Raw genomic sequence first — 23,595 nt, 5'->3', positions numbered from 1 at the left:
AATTATTAAAAAAAAGCTTGTACAAAATTGTCTAAAATTATCAAAATTTGTCTAAAATGACTAAAATATGTCTAAAATGACAAAAATTTGTCTAAAACGACTTAAATTTAGCAAAAGTTTACAAAATTGGATAAGATAATTAAAATGAGTTTAAAATTATTAAAAAAAAGCTTGTACAAAATTGTCTAAAATTATCAAAATTTGTCTAAAATGACTAAAATATGTCTAAAATGACAAAAATTTGTCTAAAACGACCTAAATTTAGCAAAAGTTTACAAAACTGGATAAGATAATTAAAATGAGTTTAAAATTATTAAAAAAAAGCTTGTACAAAATTGTCTAAAATTATCAAAATTTGTCTAAAATGACTAAAATATGTCTAAAATGACAAAAATTTGTCTAAAACGACCTAAATTTAGCAAAAGTTTACAAAACCGGATAAGATAATTAAAATGAATTTAAAATTATTAAAAAAAAGCTTGTACAAAATTGTCTAAAATTATCAAAATTTGTCTAAAATGACTAAAATATGTCTAAAATGACAAAAATTTGTCTAAAACGACCTAAATTTAGCAAAAGTTTACAAAACCGGATAAGATAACTAAAATGAGTTTAAAATTATTAAAAAAAAGCTTGTACAAAATTGTTTAAAATTATCAAAATTTGTCTAAAATGACTAAAATATGTCTAAAATGACAAAAATTTGTCTAAAACGACCTAAATTTAGCAAAAGTTTACAAAACTGGATAAGATAATTAAAATGAGTTTAAAATTATTAAAACAAAGGTTGTACAAAATTGTCTAAAATGACCAAAATTTGTCTAATGTGATCAAGATTAGTCGAAAATGATTTAAATTTGCTTAATCTTGTAAAAAAATAGACTAAATATGTCCAAATATAAAATTGAAAAGATTAATTTTGAATTTTGAGTGAAAGTACAAGGGCGGGTTTACATTGAAAACCTTAAATTAGTAACGCCACGTAAATAAATCACGGGGAGGTACAAAATAACGAAATATGTACCACCTAAAACGAGATGGAACGAGAAATAAAGCGAGAACACCTCTAAAACAGCTCTCGGCAAGATTATATTTTAATATGTAATTTGGAGCGACGCCGAAGCCGACGACGACGTCGAAAACGACGCGCAACGTCGAGTTTTCCCGATTATAAATAGGCGTTTAGCGATCACTTTAAAAATTATTAAACGAAATAAAAGAAATAAATTTTAAATAAATATATAGGTGGGTAATAAATTAATTTTAGATCAGATTTTTCAGTCTCTATAAATTAAATTCTCAACGTTTTACGATCGGTTAAAGTCGTTCTTAACTATGCATTGGTGTAAATTAAAACGACGACGATTTTACGCTTAATTCGGACTTGGTGATGTCAACTTTATTATGTTTGAAGGCTTTTCTCGGGGATCACAAAATGAATTAAACCGGAAAATTGGCGTTAAACCGGATGAAATTGTTATTAATTAATATTTTTTTTAAAATGGTACAATTTACTCATTTATCCTATTCATAAATAGATAATTGGTGAGATATCGCTAGAGAGGTGGTTGTTGGTGGTGGTGTTGTTACTGCTGGTGCTTTCGACCACGCTTTGTTTGTCCACTTCGGCGCATATCTCCAACTCTATCCAACCACCCTACAACTTAATGTTAAAATGCACCATCCTTGTCTGTGGGAGTGGATATGTGACCGAATTGGTGAGTTGTCCACACGGTCCCGATATTGATTAAACGTCAACCCGTTTGGCCCTTCACGCCCGATTTAACATGTACTTGTACTCGTCCTAGTCCCTTTACTCATCCTCCATCCACAAAAGTAATCATTTTTAATACTTCATTTTCGAAATGATATAATTAACGTTCAAATTCGATTCTATAATGTTTTAAGTTTGCATGATTGAAACTTTGCCCTGCCTCTTTGTTATCGTGCCAGGTTTTAATGTTTGAAAAAGAACAGGGAAATGAATCGATAATACACATATAAGAGAACAGATGGGGTTGTAATTGTCCGTTGTGTTGGACGAGTGACGTCATTTTTGAAAGGTTTCCCGCTGGTTTTGTACGGGTTTTCTAATTAAAATTACTTGAAAGGGTTGATTTGAAATTATTTAGCGTAGAAAAAGAGAAATTGATTGTTCTAGATAGTTTTAGGGGTAGTCTAGTGTTTGGTGTTAGTTCTAAATAATTAAAATTAAACTAAGATTAGAACTAACACTAGAAACTTTCGAATTTCGCCGTGCGTCTTTTAATAAAAGGTTTGACGTTTCGGATGCCATGTTGCAACCTTCTTCAGAAACTGGTTAGAAGTGACGAGATCAAAAAATCGGTAACTATATATAAGTCGGAAAAACTACTCGTCTTCGTGTTCACCACCATCTTCCATGTTCTGCTAAGCTCCCAGCCATCCTCTCTGTTGACGTTATTTTTATGTCGGTGAATCTCTATGGCTTCTCTTGTCAGTCTTTGGTAGTATCTGTTGTCCCTAGCCAGCACCTTTGTTTGTTCGAAGTCTATTCGGTGCCCCTCTGCATGGCAATGTTCCGCAACCGCCGACTGCTGGATCTTCTTCAGCCTGACATCCCTCTCATGCTCCTTGATGCGGCACTCGACGTTGCGTCCAGTTTGGCCAACATAAACCTTCCCACAACTACACGATAGTCGATAGACTCCCGCTCCTTTTAATGGAGTTAGTTTGTCCTTGGCTATCGATGTCGTTCTTCTTGAGGTGCCTAACAATTCGTTCCGTTACACCTGAAACATAGGGAAGACAGACTCTTTCTGCTTTCGCTGCTTGATGGCGTGGTTGATGTCCCTCGAAGTGTATCCATTCTTCTGCAGCACGCCTCGTAGAAAGTGTTGCTCCTTCTTCAAGTTCTCTCCTTCACATAGTCTCGCTGCTCGCTGAAATAATGTACGGATCACGGACCTCTTCTGTTGGGGATGATGATGTGAACATGCCTATGCATAGGTCTTCTTTCGGTATACACCAAGTTCTATATCTCCATTTGTCGTCCTGGTGACCAACACATCTAGGAAAGGTAGTTTTTTGGCAGTTTCTGTTTCCATGGTGAACTTAATCATAGGATGTTGAGAGTTCAAGTGATCCAAGAACTCTTGGAGCCGTTTTTGACCATGTTGCCATATCACAAACGTGTCATCCACATATCGGAGCCATAGTTTTGGTCTCTTCTTCAAAGCGTCCTCTTTGAATAATTCCATGTAGAAATTAGCTATAACTGGCGATAGTGGAGATCCCATGGCTGCCCCTTCGAACTGCTCGTAAAATTCTCCTTTCCAGCTGAAATACGTCGACGATAAGCAATACTCCACCAGATCTGGCACGTATCCTGGTAAACCCTCCGGAATGAGTTTTCCGCGAAGACCCTCTAGGTACCCTAGTAAAAAGGGATTCCACATCGGAACTTACCAACATATCCCCAGCATCCAGCTTTACACCTTTTACCGATTCCACAAAATGTGTAGAATCCCTGACATACGATTCCGTGTTACCTGTAAATGGGGACAGAATCTTTGCAAGATGTTTAGCCAGCTGGTATGTTGGGGAGTTGATGGCGCTGACGATAGGGCGGAGGGGGACGTCTGGTTTGTGAATCTTCGGTAGTCCGTAGATTCTTGGTGGTACCGGTGCCTGCACAAACAAACCTTTCTGCTGTTCTGCTGGAATTCCTGTGGATTTTATCAGTTCCTTCATTTTTCTAACGATTTTGTCTGTGGGTGGCTGGGTCCAGTAAGTTCATCATTTTGTCGTCGTATTCTTTCCTGTCCATAACAATGGTGGCATTCCCCTTGTCTGCTGGTAACACGACGATTTCTGATTTTTCTTTTATAGATCGGAGTGCCTTCTTTTCACCAACCGTCAAGTTGGATTTTGGTGGTTTTGCTGACTTCAATACTCTCGCAACTTCTTGTCGGATCTCTTCGGCTTTCAGTGCAGGCATTCCTCGAACAGCTGCTTCCACTTCGCAGATGATTTCCTTCTTCGGGGCGATTGCGTAGTTTCGCACAAAGGTTTCATCTTTCGTTAGTGGGACATTCGATCTGTTAATGAGATTCAAACTTCTTGATGTGTGTGTCACGGGTCTTCTGAAATTCGCGATTAGCCTTCTCCATTGTTAGTCTGTCCACTTTGTCCCAGTCTTCTCCGGATATACAATTGGCAAGTGAGAGGTGGAGTCGTAGTAACTTCTCACTTATTTTTTGTAGATCATTGAAGGTCTTGTGAATTCTTTAATTAAATTAAAAATAGCTACAATTTTTGTTCTAAACATTTTTTTTATAACATGTTCCAATTCCAGAGTGTTACTTTTAAAATTTGAAGAAGTAATTTTCATATTTTTCTTGATATTGACGCACCCAAGCGCAAAAGTGTAAGAGGACAATATTGTTAAGAATAAAATTTGCTACAACTTTTACTGTAAACTTTTTTTGGAGATATCACCATTTATCTCATGTTCTTTGCACTTTCCATGAAACTGTACTCTTTGTCTGTCTTTTGTGTGGTGAAAGAGATCTAAAATGTGGTTGACTTAGGTTGGTTTGGGAACTCAACCACAAAGTTCAACCTCAATTTAAAACCAATCCAACCTCAATGCAAAATAACTGAATTTATATCCAACGCAAGCCAAACCAAACCCACAACATTCCAACCCAACCCTAAATCAAACTCATCCAATTCCAAAAGAACGAAACCATAAAATATTCAACTCGAAATCAAGCCCAAAGCAAGCCAATCACAAAGTTACAAGTCAATCAACCTCAAAGCAATGAAGCTGTACATATTTCAAACTAAAGTAATTACATTTATCGCCAACCGGCAGCAAAATCATACTTTATACTATCCATTTGCGGCAGTAAAGTGACACTTTATGCTACTATCTAGTAAAGTTTAAGTCTTATGAAACGTATTTTTTATGCTATTTTTTGTAATTCGCGTTTTTATACTTTTTTTTTAACAAAAATAAAGTAAATTTTGGCAATGTAGGGAAATAGATATGTAGCAGTTGGTAACACTTGAAAATAGAAATTTTGAATTGACAATTAGAAACTGTCAAAACACAAAATATATTCACCTGAAAACAATGTTTGATGTACACCTCCCAAAATAAGAGAAATTGCTCAGAGTCAATGTCCTCATGATTGTGGACCTTGTATTCGATGCTAAGAAAGTGTTTAAACATCCATAGACAAAAATTGTCACATTGACAACTAGAAAAATTAATGACCCAATGTCACCAACTTGAACTGGTTCCATAAAATGTTACTAAAATCTCATTACAGCATCGGATGCTGTAAGGAGTCTCATTACAGCACCCGTGTTATAGCTTCCATTACCGTACCGAATTACAAAATAGTATATTATTCAACAAGCGTATAATGGCGGCTGTTACCCACGAAGAAGAAGTTGCAACACGAGCGAGCGAAGCGAGCGAGTGTTGTAATCTGAGTGGGTAACATCCATTATACGCAAGTTGAATACTATACTTTATCTACAACTATTTAATTTTGAAAAAAAAATCAAAAAAACGAAAAAAAAATAAACTTGATAGACATTTCAGACATAACCTCAATATAAGAAAGCTGTCATTTCTGTTAATATTTTATTTTTTGATTAGTAGGCAGTGTCAGAAGTGTGGAATAATGGCCTCATTATTCAACACTTTGTCTGTCATGGGTAATGAGTGTCATTACCCGTCAAAAATCAATTGTATAACGAATAGATAATTCAATAGTTGTAGATAAAGTACTTTACCTGCCGCATATGCGGCAGACAAAGTACTTTACCTGCCGCTAATTGCTGTCAATTTGAAAAAAATGCCGTTGAACAGCTGGATTTCAACCCGGTACCTTCTGTATGAAAGCGCACTTCCCTCTCAACTATACTACCGACCTTTGATACATAGTGTAACTTTACCGAGGTATATTAACAAAACAAATCGTTTGACACATGTCATAATATTGGTAAGTTAGAATATCTTCATATCGTTAAATTTTGCGGTTGGCGATAAAATGTTGTATGCAACACGTCAGCAAAGTGTCTTTATCGAACTCGCCTGTTTACTCACTTCGCTCGCTCGACTCGCAAACTCAGACTCGTTCGATAAAGCATCACTTTGCCGACTTGGTACATAAATAACTATTATCTACGACTACTTGGATAAGTCATCATTACCGCACTCATTTGAGTTACGTAATGAAGTTCATTACCGCACTGGTTTCATTACGTAACGCATTTTTAGCCTAATCAGAACAGACTTAATTTATTGAAACGAGCAACAATAAAAAAGAAAAAGTGCTATCTACTTACAGAGAAACAATACTATTTATTATAAACATTAATTGTTATGTTTTTACATTTCGAAACACTTATTCCAGATGAGTAAACATGTTGTTGAAACTGACAATTCAAAATTGTCAACAATCATTTCGAAATATTTTTGTAAATGTCAAATAGACTTTTTTAAAGAAATTGATTTTTTAGTAATTTTTAGCAGTCGTAGATAAAATGCTGTATATCACACGTGGGCTAGAGCTTAATTACAGTACTCGTGTGATTACGATTAAGTCTTCTCACTCGTACAGTAATTATGTTTCTAGCCCACTTGTAATATAAATAACTTTATGAAATAGTTATTAATTAAATGCGTTCGAAATAATAAATTTTTATATTTTTTTAATAAATGTTAGTTGTAAAGATAGAAATTGCGGATGTAAAATAATTTTTTTGGCAAATTCACATCCCAACTTAATCTTGGACCACTTAAAATTTGTAAAACAAGTTGTTGGGTACTTAATCATTATAAAAGGCGTCGTCCGCCTATTCGGAATGATTAATTTTATTGCCTCTATTATAATCTGTTTACAAAATAGACTCGAATCTGTCTCGTTCCTAAACGATTTCATTCAAAACATCTTTTGAAATCAAAAGAAAATCCCATGTTTTTAAACAAAAATAAATAAATCGATAAATTTTTATTTAAAAATCGTTTTTTGAAGAGAATGACCCGGGAAAGTTAACCTTTTAACTATCCCAGTTATTCCGCTTTTAGAATTGGACTTGCGAGCTATTTTGCAATTCATATTTTCGCCATAAGTGTAAATCAAGCGACACGCGAGACTAAGCCTACTTTAAAATCCAAAAAGACCTTATATATCTCGTCTTAGTAACTACGAATTGTTATGATATAGAATTATAGGAACATTTCGAACCTTGTTTGTAAACGGCTTCGTGTAGGACGCTTTACTTGGAAATTTATAATTGAAACGCAGTCGCTTATATACCTCTGGACTATAAATAAAGTTCCAAGAACTTCCCGTTCTTATTGCAGCAAATACAATTAAATTTGTTTATTAAACCTTCATAATCAATTAAAATCTAAAAAAAATTAATTTCAAAGATCACAAGAATTAAAATAAAAATAAAGTATAAGTGCAGATTTTAACTCTAACCGTAAACAACCCCCTTAATTCTTAGTTTTTATTTCCAGTGACGTAGAAAGCACCCTCGACAGCTGCGCAGTGCTTCCCACAATACTCTTTCTCTACTATTCAATAAGTTTCTAAATAGCTTTGTCTTAAGTGCGAGAGAGAAAGAGAAACTAAACGGAGAACCAAGTTACCAGTGGCGGCGCGGAGAGAATTTATCTCTTTCTCTACACGGTCATCGCGAGGGGTGGTTTGTGGAAGCTTCTCGAAGCTTTCAGGGGTAGTTTAGATGCGAGACTTTGTTCTCAACGGAAGATGGAAAAAGTACATTATATAAATAAGACTCAACATTAATAATTTTTATATTAATTTTTCGAATTCATCGGATTCAAAATAGTTTTTGTCGAAACGCGTCGTCGTCATTCTCGGGAAACGGGGGACGAGAACTCTATTTTCGGATACCCTGTACATATATCCGCTTATAAATACGCTCACAAAAGATTCGGTCGTATTTTCGTCCTCCGTACAAATTTAGTCGCGCGCTTAAACGCTCAACAAAGCGTACAAGGGGCCACTTTGTCATTATAATTTTATGGAAATTTATTCGAAAAACAACAACAACTCTATCTTAAAGAATACATCTTTCTCATCGTTAATGTCTAAACGTAAAAATTAAACGATTTGCATTTAATTGATCTATAAATATAAAATTAATAAGGTTGCTTGAACCAATGGAAAGTTTGACTTGGGTTGGGATCGCGGAAAACTCAACCCAAGTCTAGCTAAGTCTTTTTTTATCTGCTAGACAAACATCTGGTCTGGGACCTTAGACGTTCGGATAGTGTGGGGTTGGAGCACATTTTTGGATCTCCGACCCACTAAAAACTCCTGTCCTAGTCTTCTCCGGGGTCACCCTCACGAGTTTTCTTCGGAGTGTCTACTTTCTGCCTCTTTTACCTTTCTCCGCGATTGGGACATTTTCTGACCACTTATTCTTTTAGAGAACTCCACCACCTCTCTCTGTCTCGTATCGTCGTAGAGGGACTGGACGTAACCCTTCACCATGTTCCTAGCTTCCAGTTCCTTGGTTTGTGTTAATTTCTGTTCTGATTCTATGCCATCTGTCACATTCAAAGAAAGTATGCTCCACATCTTCTGTTCTATCACAGTTTACGTTTTGAATCAATTTTTTCTCCACTGTCTACTGATCCATGGTGCTATCGGAGGCAAGAATCAAGGTAACCCAAGTAAACTGAAAGATGCACCTCGGCCAAGATATGGAAATACGCCTACAGTTGCTCGTCTGCATAAGATCTTGGGAAAAGATCACAACACTGATCTAGGCCACCTATGCAAACAAGATGGTAAATATACAGAGGATGCTAAGGAATCGTTGGAGCACACTTTCCTTCCTCAAAAGTCTGCCCACATGCAGATGCCGACCCTGAAGTAATGCCCGTCCATCAGGTAGGGTTCGCAGCACAGCTGGGAATATTTTCACACCCAACAAAGTAAGGTGGGCTATCTCGAATTTCAAGCCCCTAAAATCACCTGGAGGAGATGGAATTCTGCCTATCTTTCTGCAAAAAGGCTTAGAAGACCTTCTCCCAATAATAATATCCCTATATATATTTCCATGCTATCGCGACGTATGGGATCATTACGTGGGGTGCATCTAGAGAAATGGAAGCCATTTTCGTTATGCAAAAGAAGGCAGTTCGGATACTGGCTGGACTAAAAAATCAAGAGAGTTGTAGAAGCCAATTTAAAAAATTAAAAATACTTACCTTGCCGTGCTGTTTTATACGCTCCTGTCTAGAGTATACTCATAATAATAAACACCCGATACAAAGAAAATATTGTGACTCCATATCACCGAGTAGTCAAATCACAAAACACATACGATTATATAGCCGTCAAATTATATAACGCACTACCATTGGAAACAAGAAGCATGGAAGTAAAACAGTTTCGAATCACTGTCAAGAATATTCTCTTGGAAAATGAATACTATACTGTGCAAGAATACTTTGAATGGATGACCGAGAAATGAATCATCGGAAATTGTTATATTTTATTATTTGTAGTTGGCATTTCCTTTATGTGAACACTATTAATTGTTTTCTTTTCTTTTGACGTCAATACTGTACCATGCTGTACTTTGTTTAAATAAAGTTATTATTATTATTATTATTATAGCTAGCTACAGCTTTAGCTATATACCCACTCTATGGAGGAAAGTAAAGGTGGTCTTCATACTAATTAGCCTAACTTCATTTCTCCTCAAAAGGATGGAAAAGGTAATCGATCAATACCTAAGGAATGGAGTGCTTGTCACAAATCCACTCCACCCTAGCCAACATGCTTACCAGAAAGCAAAATTAACAATTACCGCTCTCCATGCTTTGACTAGCACCTTAGAGGAGGCAATTGCAACCAAAGAGATAGCCCTTTGTGCTTTCATAGATATAGAGGGTGCGTTTGATAACACCTGATATGAATCCATAGAGAAGGCTTTAAACGTAAAAGACATACATCCGTCGACAATCAAGTGGTGTATAGCCATGTTGAAAAGTCGGCAGATCACAGCCAGTCTGGGAGGCGAGTCGCTGACTATAAAGATATCACCTCTATTATGGTGAGTGGTAGTTGATGACTTGATGAACACCCTAACTAAAAACGGATTTAAGATACAAGGGTATGCTGATGACCTGGTAATCACAATCCGAGGTAAATATGATTCAATCATAACTCAGCTAATGCAGAAAGCCCTACTACTCACCAGTACTTGGTGCAGAAGCAATGGGCTCAGCATCAATCCCAATAAAATCGAAATAGTCCCTTTCACTCGGAGAATCTCCATTGAAAGCAGAACTATTAACCTCAAAACAGAAACTAAATACCAAGGGGTAATACTTGACAGTAAACTAAACTGGAACTCACACTTAGATAAGGTGAGGAAAAAGGCCATCATGGCAAACCAGATCTGCCGCAGGCTCCTAGGAAGGAACTGGGGTCTCAAACCACGAATGGCTCATTGGGCCTACGTAGCAATAATCAGACCCATGGTCGCCTACGCCTCATTGGTTTAGTGGCCAAAAACAAAACTTAAGACAGCTCAACAACAGCTGGCACAAGTCCAGCGGTTAGCATGTCTTAACATAACGGGTGCAATGAGATCCTGTCCGACGGCTGCTTTGGAAGCCCTACTCGATCTCACACCGCTCCATTTATATATACAAAAAGAGGCAGCCTTATCAGTGAAAACAGTTTCTTCACTCAAGTTGATACAGGGTAACCTCAGAGGACATCCCGAGATCCTCAAAGACCCATGTCTAAATCACCTGATTGAAATTAAAAAGGGACCTTATACCGACGGAATACAATTTCAACCAACCGTATAAGGTCATATTTAGTAGCAGGGATGATTGGGCCTCAACTAAAAAGAGGAGCCCTAGCCTGGTACACCGATGCTTCAAAGACAGTAAGATCTGGAGTAGGCATGGGCATCAGTGGACCAAATAGCCACATCAAATTGCCCCTCAGCTCGGACTTAACAATTTTCCAAGCAGAAGTTCTTGCTATAAACTTCTGCACCGCTTTGAACCTACAGAAGGGACAAAAAGGTGCATCCATAAACATTTTCACAGACAGTCGGGCCGCCTTAAAGGCAATTCAGGCCTATACGTGTGGCTAGAGAGTGCACCAACAACCTGAGAGAACTCGCTAGGGGCAATGATGTTACCCAATGGTGGGTTCCAGGTCACAGCAACATTGAGGGCAATGAGAAGGCCGACAAGCTGGCCAAAGAGGCGGCAAACACGCCCTTCATTGGACTCCAACCTGGATGTGGACTACAAAAAAGCCACCTAAAACAAATAATCAACAACTGGGAGGTTTCAAAGATACGCTGGAAAGAATTTCCAGGTCACAGAGTATGATAACTCCGTCGCAAAACAAAACCAAAGAGGTTTTATGCCTCAGCAAAGGGGATCTAAGAACGCTCTCAGGCTACCTAACCGGCCATGTGCCCCTAAAATACCACCTCTTCCACATTGGACAAGCTGAGGATCAAACTTGTCGACTATGCAACGACGAGTCAGAAACTGCTGAACATATACTGTGCAATTGCGTCGCCAGAGGCACAACGTCTTCGGTAAAACTCCTACCGACATAAAGGTTCAAGACCTCAGGACAATACTAAGGTTCATTAAGGACCTACATTTGCCCTAAACCTTTGGAGGGCTAAAGTTACAATAGATCTTATAGGTCGCGGTAACGAGAGGGGCCGCCCTCCTCAGCCCGGCAGCAATAATAATAATAATAATAATAGCCCTAGCAATGTATAAATTAGTAAAAATGGCTCAAACATTATTGATCTAAGAGTCAAATTAAAATATCACCCTCTCATCTTTTAACTAATGACCGTACACCGTGAAAATCCACCCCAATTTAGTCTTCATTCAAAAATTTAACCCTCACGTTTCTGGTCACGTGGCCCAGAATCGTTTCTCATGCAGGTTCGATTTTCATAGAATCAAAATACACTACGGAAAAGCCCCTTTCTATATCTTTTTTTCCCATCCCAACAAATTCAACACGGTTCCTCCACCATCCCCTTAGGGGGCTGATATGGTAATAACCGGAGATTGAAATTGTGTCGGTAATTTAAGACGGCGAGTTTTATTTTGTGTCTTTTACGGGGTAGGAAGGGGTTGATTATTTCATGAGCAAACCGTTTAATTGCGATTGTTAACTAAGATTGGATGAGTGGCGGTTCGTTCGATGTAATCAACTCGGAAATTGGAGATTCACTTTAGGGGGAGGGTTCGTCCCCATTGTCTATTACACATATGTGATTCCCTATTTTCATTTATTAACGAGTGAACCATAACCAAAATGTAGTTATTTTGAAGATACTGAAGAAATTGTAAACTATAAATGGTACATTCACCCTATGAACCTAACCTAACATCGTTCTTTCTTTCTCTATACCGAACTTATGTAGTCACTTGAGCGTACGTGCAACCGTTCCCATTGATTTTTAAGCTCGGATAGCATTATGCCAAGCAACTTGTTACTTGCTACCGGCGAGTTGTTGTGGAGCCGCAATTCCAATCGATAAGTGGAATAATCGAAGTGTACATACATTTTGTAAAATAACGCTTTCTACAACTTTTGAACCAACTCCTCAGCAATTTGCACAGTTTTATTTATAAACGAACCAGTTACTAAACCAGATCTGATAAACTCTCATCTTCAGGTTCTTCCTTTTTCTTTTTTGTTCCATCTTCAGGTGTTGTATCTTATTCATCACATCTTTACTTATTTTTATGATAAAATTCAATATGAAATAAATGTGTGTGTAATTATGGTGATGAATAAAATGTAAATTTAAGAAGAAAAAATGTCTTGACAACGCACATCTGCCCGGTTGGTAATAAATATCGAATTAACCGGGTTTTTGGGTTGCCATCGATATCAAAGATAATTTATCAAGTTTATTAACAGGTGATAAGAAAATTTGAATGAACCAAAAGAAACTAATAAAAGTGAAAATATTTTGACGTGAATTGAGTTGAACAATTAATTAACGTTATTTCGAGGAGAAATCCAATTTGGTTTAATAACGGTTTTTATTGCGGGAATTAATCGGTTTAATTCGCCCACATACAATTTTAATTATGGTGCTCAATTATTTCATTTAAAAGGAATCACCCCGGTTTTTTATATATAATAAACTAAATGAATGATAAAAAATGTTTGCAAAGGTGAAACTTAACAATGACGTAATATTATTGTCATAATAGAATTGTGTCATAAACGTCCCCGGTTAGAAAGTGCAAGTGACTGTGTTGCTAACGATATAACGATTCTAACGATTACCACTTTCGATCTTTCGAACAGTAATAATTCTTGAAGAAGAAGTGGTACAATTCATTTAACCAATAATTAATCGGATTAATAAATTACTTTTATATCAAAAAGGAAGTTTCTTAAGTACTTATTTAAAACGTTGTATCTCGATTTAACTAAATAGAAAGTGAGACGACTTTTTTTTGCTACGATCAAAGAAAGGAACTACTACTACAGTTTGATATTCGTCCAACTAAGTAAGTATGCAAATAGAAAGGATCGATTTCATTTTTCGGGAGAAAAATACATCTTTCTCCACTTGGACTTTCTGATATTTTGTTTAGAAAGTGAACTTAATCCACTTTTAAAATTAATCAAAATTCAGGATCAATTTTAATTTATTGATCGTTATTTAAGTATTTTATGTAATTTTCTGTTTATTTATCGAAGCAGGCCGAGGATTCATAGCCTCCGTGGCGCAATTGGTTAGCGCGTTCGGCTGTTAACCGAAAGGTTGGTGGTTCGAGCCCACCCGGGGGCGTTTATTTTTATTACTGATTTAGATATTTTTAGTTCATGATGATACTACGTAGAGTCTATTCGCAAAAGTGTCTTCCAGTTCTTTTGCTTCTTAGCAGAACAGACTCCGTCGTTTCGAGGGCCAATTTTATATCTTATCCTTTCAATACTTTCGCTGTTTCCCCTACTTCCTCTGTACTTCATCCCGTTACAATAATAGCCACATCGTCAGCATAAGTTATCGAAGACACATTCCATAACGTCAGCCCCAGGATTGATCCTTGGTGAAAACTCAACCCAACCCCAATCAACCCAAGTCAACCCGCATACTCAACATCAAGGAAGATCATCAGACATAGGTCCTGGTTCTTAAGCGCCTTCTTTTTGATATCCTCTACCATTCCCTGGACCCTCCTAATCGCGTCCACCGTCGACCTTCCCGCCCTGAACCCATATTGGTTCTCGCTCAATAGCTTTTTGTCCTCTATTTCCTCGTTCAGCCTGTCCCGAATGAGAACTTCCAGGAGTTTAGCCATGACATTTTCTAGGCATATAGGCCTATACGCGGGGTTCCCCTCTACATCCTTTTTTGGCTTCTGTATCAGGACTAGATTTGCCCTTTTCCAAACTTTTGGGAAAACGCCCTGGGACAGACACTCGTTATAAATACTCAAGAACGTCCTCAATTTTTAGTTCATGATGATACTACGTAGAGTCTATTCGCAAAAGTGTCTTCCAGTTCTTTTGCTTCTTAGCAGAACAGACTCCGTCGTTTCGAGGGCCAATTTTATATCTTATCCTTTCAATACTTTCGCTGTTTCCCCTACTTCCTCTGTACTTCATCCCGTTACAATAATAGCCACATCGTCAGCATAAGTTATCGAAGACACATTCCATAACGTCAGCCCCAGGATTGATCCTTGGTGAAAACTCAACCCAACCCCAATCAACCCAAGTCAACCCAAAGGCAAACCTTCAGCTTGGCTTGACTTAGCTTAGATTGGGTTAGATTTCTTGCGGTCTCAACCTATCCTTTTTTTTTTTTAACGAGGTCGGGGAAAATCTGCTAAACAGACATCTGGCCTGGGGTGTTGGGCGGCCAGATAGTGTGTCTTCGACCCCAACCCACTAAAAACCCCTTTCCTTGTCTTCTCTCTCCGGAACCGCCCTTCCGGGCATTTCTTCGGAGTGGTCTTCACTTTCTACAATTTCGCTCTCATCTCTACATCTCTCTGTTACACCAATCCATCAATTTCATGTCGGCCCTCGTCCCCACCATTTTGATTGTTATGGTATGAAATGGTAAAAAAAACAAATCTTCAACTTTTTGAAATTCTTCACAACATAAACTTACCAGGCGTAGGGGGAAACATCCCCCTCTTCTCTTCCTCGATCCTCCTCGCCATGCACCTCCATCGCGCTGCCATCCGGCTCCCTCTCTGCCCGTTCTCTTCTCCACTCCTCCTCCTGTTTGGTCTTCATAATGTTTCTAAGGTACCCTCCGATTTTCTCCCAGATCTCGCCATCGGCTAACATTAGTGTCGCGATGTTATCTTTGGTCACCGTTTCCCGACACACATCAAAACACCTCGTCCTGTTCGCCGCAAACTTCGGGCAGTGGAACACCGTATGTTCTGGTGTATCCACTAACCCACAGAACCAACACTGTGCAGATGATGTTTTCCCGATCTTACATAAATATGTTCCGAAAATACCGTGGCCCGTTATCACCTGTGTTAGGAAGTAGTCAACTTCCCCCCACTTTCTCTCCATCCATGGTTTTACCTTCGGAATAATGGTCCTGGCTCATCCATCATACTGATCCCACCTATTCTGCCATATCCTCATCTCCCTCTTTTGTGTAGGGAGACTCTTTCCTCCACCAGCAGGTCCATCGGTGGCATACCAGCTATCACCTCGACACTTTCTGCAGAGACCGTGCAATACGCTGATGTTATGCTTATCGCTAACTTCCTGTTTATTGCGTTAAGCATCTTCCTGTAGCACTTATATTTTAATGCTCTACTCCAGGTGGGCGCCGCATACAGCAAGACCGACGTAACCGTAGTAGCTAGCAGTTTCCTTTTGCTGCTTATTGGTCCCCCCCATTGAGGTCTTATATATAATCTAGAGAGCGTATGTGGTGGTGGGGGTAATCAGAAAGTCAGACATGTTGGATGTACCGACCTGAACTTAGCTACAGTTTCAAGTCTCTATTGTACCTACAATTATAACCTCACAATTCTCATAAACATATTGTTATTTTTATTAAAATTTGTTTTATGTTGAAAGTTTTCGAATTCTTTTCGTTTCACATATGTTTTTTATAATTTGATAGGTTGGACGATTATTTACAACAGTCCATAAAATGTTTCTGGTTACTTGACTTGGAATTAACAATTAAAGACCTCGGTATAAGAAGGGAACAACTCCTTCTCTTGATAAATGGAGCTACTCCCTTCTTGCAGCAAGGTCTTCAATTGAAGTTCAAGTAAAGTTTATTATTAAGGACTGTTCAGTTTTTTTAAAATAAACTAACAATTATTTATAAGCAAAGGTTGACGTGATCAATCGGAATTGCTTTAAATATTTTCTTCTTAGTTTTTGTTAATTATAAGGGGTATGGCTAAAAATTATTAAGTTCTCTTAAAATATAATTATAATTAATAATTATTTATCAATAAAAAATTAATGTTTTGTTTTGGTTATTATTTTCTGTCTTTCCAGTTTATAATAATGTAAATTCTTGCATAAGTATATATAAGAATTTCGAATTTCCCGCTAAGTTGGTACATCTAACATGGCGACCGTTCTGGCTTCATTTTAGGCGTGGTGGGGACAACAGCATACGCACTCTAGATTATATATAAGACCTCAATGGTCCCCCCACATTTGGCATGATCTTCCTAAGTATATTAGCCATCTTCAGAGCCTTTTCCGTGATCTCCCTGATATGCGCCGTCATTCTCATGTCCTTATCGAGATAAACCCCCAGGTATTTTACCATTGGTGAACTTTCCACCGTTTGGCCTTCAATGACAACCTTCATTTCTGGCACCTTTCGTCTTCCTTGTAGCACTACCACTTCGGTCTTTTTGGCCGCCACCCTGATTCCCATCTCGTTTAGTCTTCTCTCTCGCTCGCGTAACAAGCCTTGCCCTCTACCTCTTCCTTGGTTTTGGCGCATACGATGAGGGCAAGATCATCAGCATATGCCACTAATCTCACTCCACGCTCTATATCCATTCGCAGTATTTCGTCATAAAGTAGTATCGAACCTTGTGGAACCCCGCTCCGAACGGAACAGTATGGGAGCTGTTCCGTTCGGAGCCACCACCTCCCTCTCCGACAGGTAGGCTTGGATCATCCTCACAAGGTATCCTCTGACGCCTCCTCTCTCCAGGGCGCGTATTATTCCAGCCCATGGAGCAGAGTTAAACGCATTCTCAACATCAAGCAAGATCATCAGACATAGGTCCTGGTTCTTAAGCGCCTTATTTTTGATATCCTGCCCTCAACCCATATTGGTTCTCGCTCAATAGCTTTTTGTCCTCTATTTCCTCGTTCAGCCTGTCCCGAATGAGAACTTCCAGGAGTTTAGCCATGACATTTTCTAAGCATACGCGGGGTTCCCCTCTACATCCTTTTTTGGCTTCTGTATCAGGACTAGATTTGCCCTTTTCCAAACTTTTGGGAAAACGCCCTGGGACAGACACTCGTTATAAATACTCAAGGACGTCCTCTTATTTCCCATAACACTGGCGATCAGTATTTCAGGTGTTACGTTATCCGGTCCGGGCGCTTTTTTCCTTCGTATCTTCGTGTCAAGTTCCTGGTCTCAACCTATCCTAAGTCAAGCCAACCCAACTCAAGTCAACCCAAAGGCGAATCTTCGGCTTGACTTGATTTGTCTTAGATTGGATTGACTTGGATTGGGTTGGGATCGCGGAAAATCCAACCCAACGCAAACTAAGTCAAGCCAAGCCAATTTAAACCAATCAAAATTGTTTCGTGATTAAATTTAATTGGTTTGATGAATCAATCAGATTCCAGAGTGTTAATTGTCATATTTGCTATTTCGATGTTTATGCATAGATATAGATTCTAGTTCCAAGTCTAGTAATAACGGTAGTGTTAGTTCTCTATCACTAGAACTAGAAACATTCTGAATTAGACTTCATACCATAAAAGTTTAAATGAATTTTGAAAACAATTTAATTTAACCCAAAAAAACAAGATAAATTTCTACTCAAACTATAGTCTGATTTTATGTAACCTCGCCTCGATTTCTCCAGGTGACATCGCGTCGCGAAAACGCGCGAGATTTTTCATGAGGAACAATGAAACGATTTTACTCGAGTGAAAGTGAATTTCGTCTCAACGGAAAAAAAACTTTACATATTTGATAATAAGTAAATAGTTTTTGGCGCGCATTTTAAATGATAATGAAAAGAATTTGTCCCCTTCTGCATTCGCCTCTCTCATCTAATTTTACACGAGGAAGGAAGCGCTGCCATTCGAAAACTCCAGAGTGAGAGGGTATTATTAGACACGTTATTTATTGGTTTATTACCGGGGCGAGCAACTCCGTATATATAACTTGCGACGGTTTAAAGAAAAGAAGGGGAGTAATTTTAGTTAACCAAGAATTTTTCAATTCAATGTTGTTTTGAAAAAAACACAAATAAAATAAACAGTAAATATTAACTTAAAAGTCTTTTGTGTGTTCCTTATTCAAGTATGTTTTCTTCATATATGGATATGGTGGAGGTTGCAGACAACGAGAAAATAAAAGTGAGAAAGCATAGGCGTGTGTGGCGCCGGATACAAAGAGTAAGATCGTTTTCTTCAAAGAGACGCCACCGAGATGGTCGAGTAGGAAGAAGAACGAGATGATGATGAGAAAGATCGAGAAAGACGAGATGTGTGGGTGTCCCTTCTTGAACAAGTCCAATTAAAGCCAGTCTCTCGATGGTCGACCGATTGTTACACAAGTTAATAAACTCGGTTATCAATAATTCATAAGGAATTGTTTATCATCTGTCATTCTTCATTCAACATTTAATAAACAATTTTTTTATTCAATCTTACAACTTCTTTTCTACAATGTACTAATTATACTATTAATTAACCGACTAATTTAATGATGTAAAAACCGTCGGCTTAAAAAGAAACTTGGGCGTTGATAAATTTACTGTCAAAAAAATAACACATGTTAACACCAGCTTTTAACAAGAAGTGAAAGAAAGAAATAAAATTTAAAGACACAAAATAATAAAATAGAGCACCTTTTCTTTTTGGTAAGGTTTTTAAAAGGAAACAACACGTTGATAAAACTCTTATCGGTTCGAAACGGAAACGATAAGCGTTTCGTCGTCGTCATTTTGGGTCGGTTTGTTAAAGAAGGTTGAAAATGTGGCGGTATGTGGCCGGCTAACGGTTGAATTTAGAGCAGGTTGACGAACCTTTTACGGTCTCCTTGCAAATAATATCTCTTTCTCGCTTATTTCTCTTCTTATAAACATTTAGACATCTTTCAATTTATTTATGTAGTAATTCATTCTAATCACAAAACAAAAATACTTTTCATTATCCAGAATCAACGATGTCATAAGCATATTTAGCAAATTACAGCATATTGATTTTCTATGGCATTGTCGTCATCATCCCAGAGTTTCCCCACTTATCTTGCATGGAAGAAAATGGACGCGTAAGGTCATCCATCCATCTTTTGCTAAAGTTGATTGTATTAATTCATCGTTATTGTTAAAAGGAGCACGTCATTTAAAATTGTTCGCCTTCTAGCACTACGGAATTTCCATATCTTATTATTATTATTATTATTATTGCTGCCGGGCTGAGGAGGGCGGCCCCTCTCGTTACCGCGACCTATAAGATCTATTGTAACTTTAGCCCTCCAAAGGTTTAGGGCAAATGTAGGTCCTTAATGAACCTTAGTATTGTCCTGAGGTCTTGAACCTTTATGTCGGTAGGTAACAGGGGAGTTTTACCGAAGACGTTGTGCCTTAGACGGCCTCTGGCGACGCAATTGCACAGTATATGTTCAGCAGTTTCTGACTCGTCGTTGCATAGTCGACAAGTTTGATCCTCAGCTTGTCCAATGTGGAAGAGGTGGTATTTTAGGGGCACATGGCCGGTCAGGTAGCCTGAGAGCGTTCTTTATCTGAGGCATAAAACCTCTTTGGTTTTGTTTTGCGACGGAGTTATCATACTCTGTGACCTGGAAGTTCTTTCCAGCGTATCTTTGTAACCTCCCAGTTGTTGATTATTTGTTTTAGGTGGCTTTTTTGTAGTCCACATCCAGGTTGGAGTCCAATGAAGGGCGTGTTTGCTGCCTCTTTGGCCAGCTTGTCGGCCTTCTCATTGCCCTCAATGTTGCTGTGACCTGGAACCCACCATAGGGTAACATCATTGCCCCTAGCGAGTTCTCTCAGGTTGTTGATGCACTCTCTAGCCACACGTATAGGCCTGAATTGCCTTTAAGGCGGCCCGACTGTCTGTGAAAATGTTTATGGATGCACCTTTTTGTCCCTTCTGTAGGTTCAAAGCGGTGCAGAAGTTTATAGCAAGAACTTCTGCTTGGAAAATTGTTAAGTCCGAGCTGAGGGGCAATTTGATGTGGCTATTTGGTCCACTGATGCCCATGCCTACTCCAGATCTTACTGTCTTTGAAGTATCGGTGTACCAGGCTAGGGCTCCTCTTTTTAGTTGAGGCCCAATCATCCCTGCTACTAAATATGACCTTATACGGTTGGTTGAAATTGTATTCCGTCGGTATAAGGTCCGTTTTAATTTCAATCAGGTGATTTAGACATGGGTCTTTGAGGATCTCGAGATGTCCTCTGAGGTTACCCATCAACTTGAGTGAAGAAACTGTTTTCAGTGATAAAGTTGCCTCTTTTTGTATATATAAATGGAGCGGTGTGAGACCGAGTAGGGCTTCCAAAGCAGCCGTCGGACAAGATCTCATTGCACCCGTTATGTTAAGACATGCTAACCGCTGGACTTGTGCCAGCTGTTGTTGAGCTGTCTTATGTTTTGTTTTTGGCCACCAAACCAATGAAGCGTAGGCGACCATGGGTCTGATTATTACGTAGGCCCAATGAGCCATTCGTGGTTCCTTCCTAGGAGCCTGCGGCAGATCTGGTTTGCCATGATGGCCTTTTTCCTCACCTTATCTAAGTGTGAGTTCCAGCTTAGTTTACTGTCAAGTATTACCCCTAGGTATTTAGTTTCTGTTTTGAGGTTAATAGTTCTGCTTTCAATGGAGGGTGCTTTTATTTGTGCTTCCTTCTCCGAGTGAAAGGGACTATTTCGATTTTATTGGGATTGATGCCGAGCCCATTGCTTCTGCACCAAGTACTGGTGAGTAGTAGGGCTTTCTGCATTAGCTGAGTTATGATTGAATCATATTTACCTCGGATTGTGATTACCAGGTCATCAGCATACCCTTGTATCTTAAATCCGTTTTTAGTTAGGGTGTTCATCAAGTCATCAACTACCAGGCACCATAATAGAGGTGATAGCACTCGCCTCCCAGACTGGCTGTGATCTGCCGACTTTTCAACATGGCTATACACCACTTGATTGTCGACAGATGTATGTCTTTTACGTTTAAAGCCTTCTCTATGGATTCATATGAGGTGTTATCAAACGCACCCTCTATATCTATGAAAGCACAAAGGGCTTTTGCTAGGGCTAATTTCGCATAGGTAAGTTATCTCCATCTCACTTATATTAGTATACTCTGCGACACACCACATGATTAAAAACAATTTTTTAATCAATCAAGTATTAATAATAAATAATCGGTTATTGCGATAACCCCACGTGCCGTGTCAATTGTAAAAAGTTGAAACGTCAATCATTCTTGACGTTCAATGAGGCGGTCGTCTTTTAATATTGTCCTCGATGGAAAGCCCTCGATGTCCGTTGCGTGTTAATGTCGACCTGCCACCATCAAATGAACTCTAATAAAGTTCCTCATACCACCGGCCGTTCTTCGTATAAAAAGGGGAGGAATCGATGCGAGTAATTTAATTAAGTAAATAGTGGCCTAGATTCGAAATAGTCCATCTTAACGAATTAATTAAGTAAAAATGAAAATTTTATAAACGTTAAAATCAAATTAATCGAAGCCTGTCTTTTAACAGTTTAACCCCAACACAATCCTAAAATCAATACCCGTAATTCATCCACAAACACTTAGCGTAAATTTAGGGGTTGCCATCTCTTGCTGAGGGTAAATGGAATCATGCCTCTTCGCCCGAATGGAAAATACATTGCGTCACAAAGATTATAGCCTCTCCCTTTTCATATTTCGTCTCTCTTACTCTTGATGGCTTATATTTTGTGAGATGGAAAAGGAAGTGAGAAGTTTCTTTGGTCCGGGGTGGAATTAACATGTTGATAAGTGAGCGGATCGCCGTCGTATTTTTGGGGTACAGGACAACGAGGACGAGGTTTTTGGGATTCGGAGGGAGACCACCCCTAAATCATCATCATCATCTGCTCGTCACTCGTCCGAGCAGCTGGCTGGTGTGACGCATTCGCCAAACAAAAATTGTATCGATACAAAATTTTCTTTTCGTAATATAATAAATAATCAATCGATTACCAAGGTGGGTTAATTAATCGCAAATTAGTAACGGCGCACGATCCAATGCAGCGATAAAACGGTTAAACAGCAACACGGCAAGTTTGTTAACGTCCCGAGATTGGGAGAAGAAGGAGGAGGAAATTTTGCAAGATCTCGTGACCCCAATAAGACGTTCAAATGTCGAAAAAAATCGGAAAATTGCTAAACGCGCGCGCCGTTAGAGCTCTTGGGTGACGCAAGTCGCGTTTGTTCTGCACTTTACTCGACAGTTGACAGCAAAACTCTTAGTCTCATTATTCAATCCTATGAACATATTTGGAACTTGACAAACTCAATATTTTCTATCCCTTTCTTAATACTAAATAAATCAAGTAAATACTTTTCTAGTACCACTAAAAACGGAAAATAATGAGTCCAGTTTCGTTCAAGATGTAGTAATCTTTCTAGAACTTTCTCGCAGCAGGGTTACCAATATCAACACAACCAACGGCTGGTTGGGGGACATGCGCGGGCACGCATCCCGACTTTCCTCACGTACGCTCCTTTAATTTCTATATTGCTTTAATATATTATGTGTCCCGGAGCGTGCTCTGGTCGTGAATAATACCCTCGGAGAAAGCGTCTCCGCGTCTTGCGTTAACCATACAACGACTTACATACTTGTATAATGCGAACAGGAATCGAATTCATTATTGATCACCAACTAAATACATACCATACCGGAATTAATACTAATTTATACTATATATTCATTTAGAATATTTTTCAGATCTTAAAATTGTGACTATGCTTATTTTTTGCCTCTGTCAACTTACACTTCCAAAAAAATTAATGATTTGAGTTGCTCAAGTCTTAACTGCTTCCTTATCAACAAGATTTAGGGAATGAGCAGTACATGGCACATAATCAGCATATTTTCTTCGACATACTTGCAACGTTGTCAAATGACTACCCTCTGCAATTAACCAGAGGCAGTCCATGCTCTTGTAGAAATGCTTGTATAGAATTAAACAAATATCATAACTAAATATCATAACATAATTATAACTCATTTGTGGTTTAAAAGAAAAATGTTCGAAATAAAAGTTTTCTGGTTAATTATGGGGCATAATTTGGCGATATTTATTCGTTTGTATT

At 38.4% G+C, this 23,595-nt stretch overlaps 1 protein-coding gene and 1 non-coding gene across 2 annotated transcripts in view; one reads left to right on the top strand and one right to left on the bottom strand.

The window, feature by feature from the left end:
* Positions 1-23,595, bottom strand: part of LOC111417986 (restin homolog) — a 130,726-nt gene that overhangs the window by 16,094 nt on the left and 91,037 nt on the right. The gene's annotated exons all lie outside the window — the stretch shown is intronic.
* On the top strand, positions 13,787-13,860 carry TRNAN-GUU (transfer RNA asparagine (anticodon GUU)). The gene has a single exon. It is a non-coding gene; the product is annotated as a tRNA-Asn (tRNA).

This window comes from Onthophagus taurus, chromosome 10, assembly GCF_036711975.1.
Source record: "Onthophagus taurus isolate NC chromosome 10, IU_Otau_3.0, whole genome shotgun sequence".
In the NCBI taxonomy this organism is placed as follows: Eukaryota; Metazoa; Arthropoda; class Insecta; order Coleoptera; family Scarabaeidae; genus Onthophagus; species Onthophagus taurus.
Note: the sequence above shows the minus strand (reverse complement) of the source record. Positions and strands in the feature narration are given on the sequence as shown.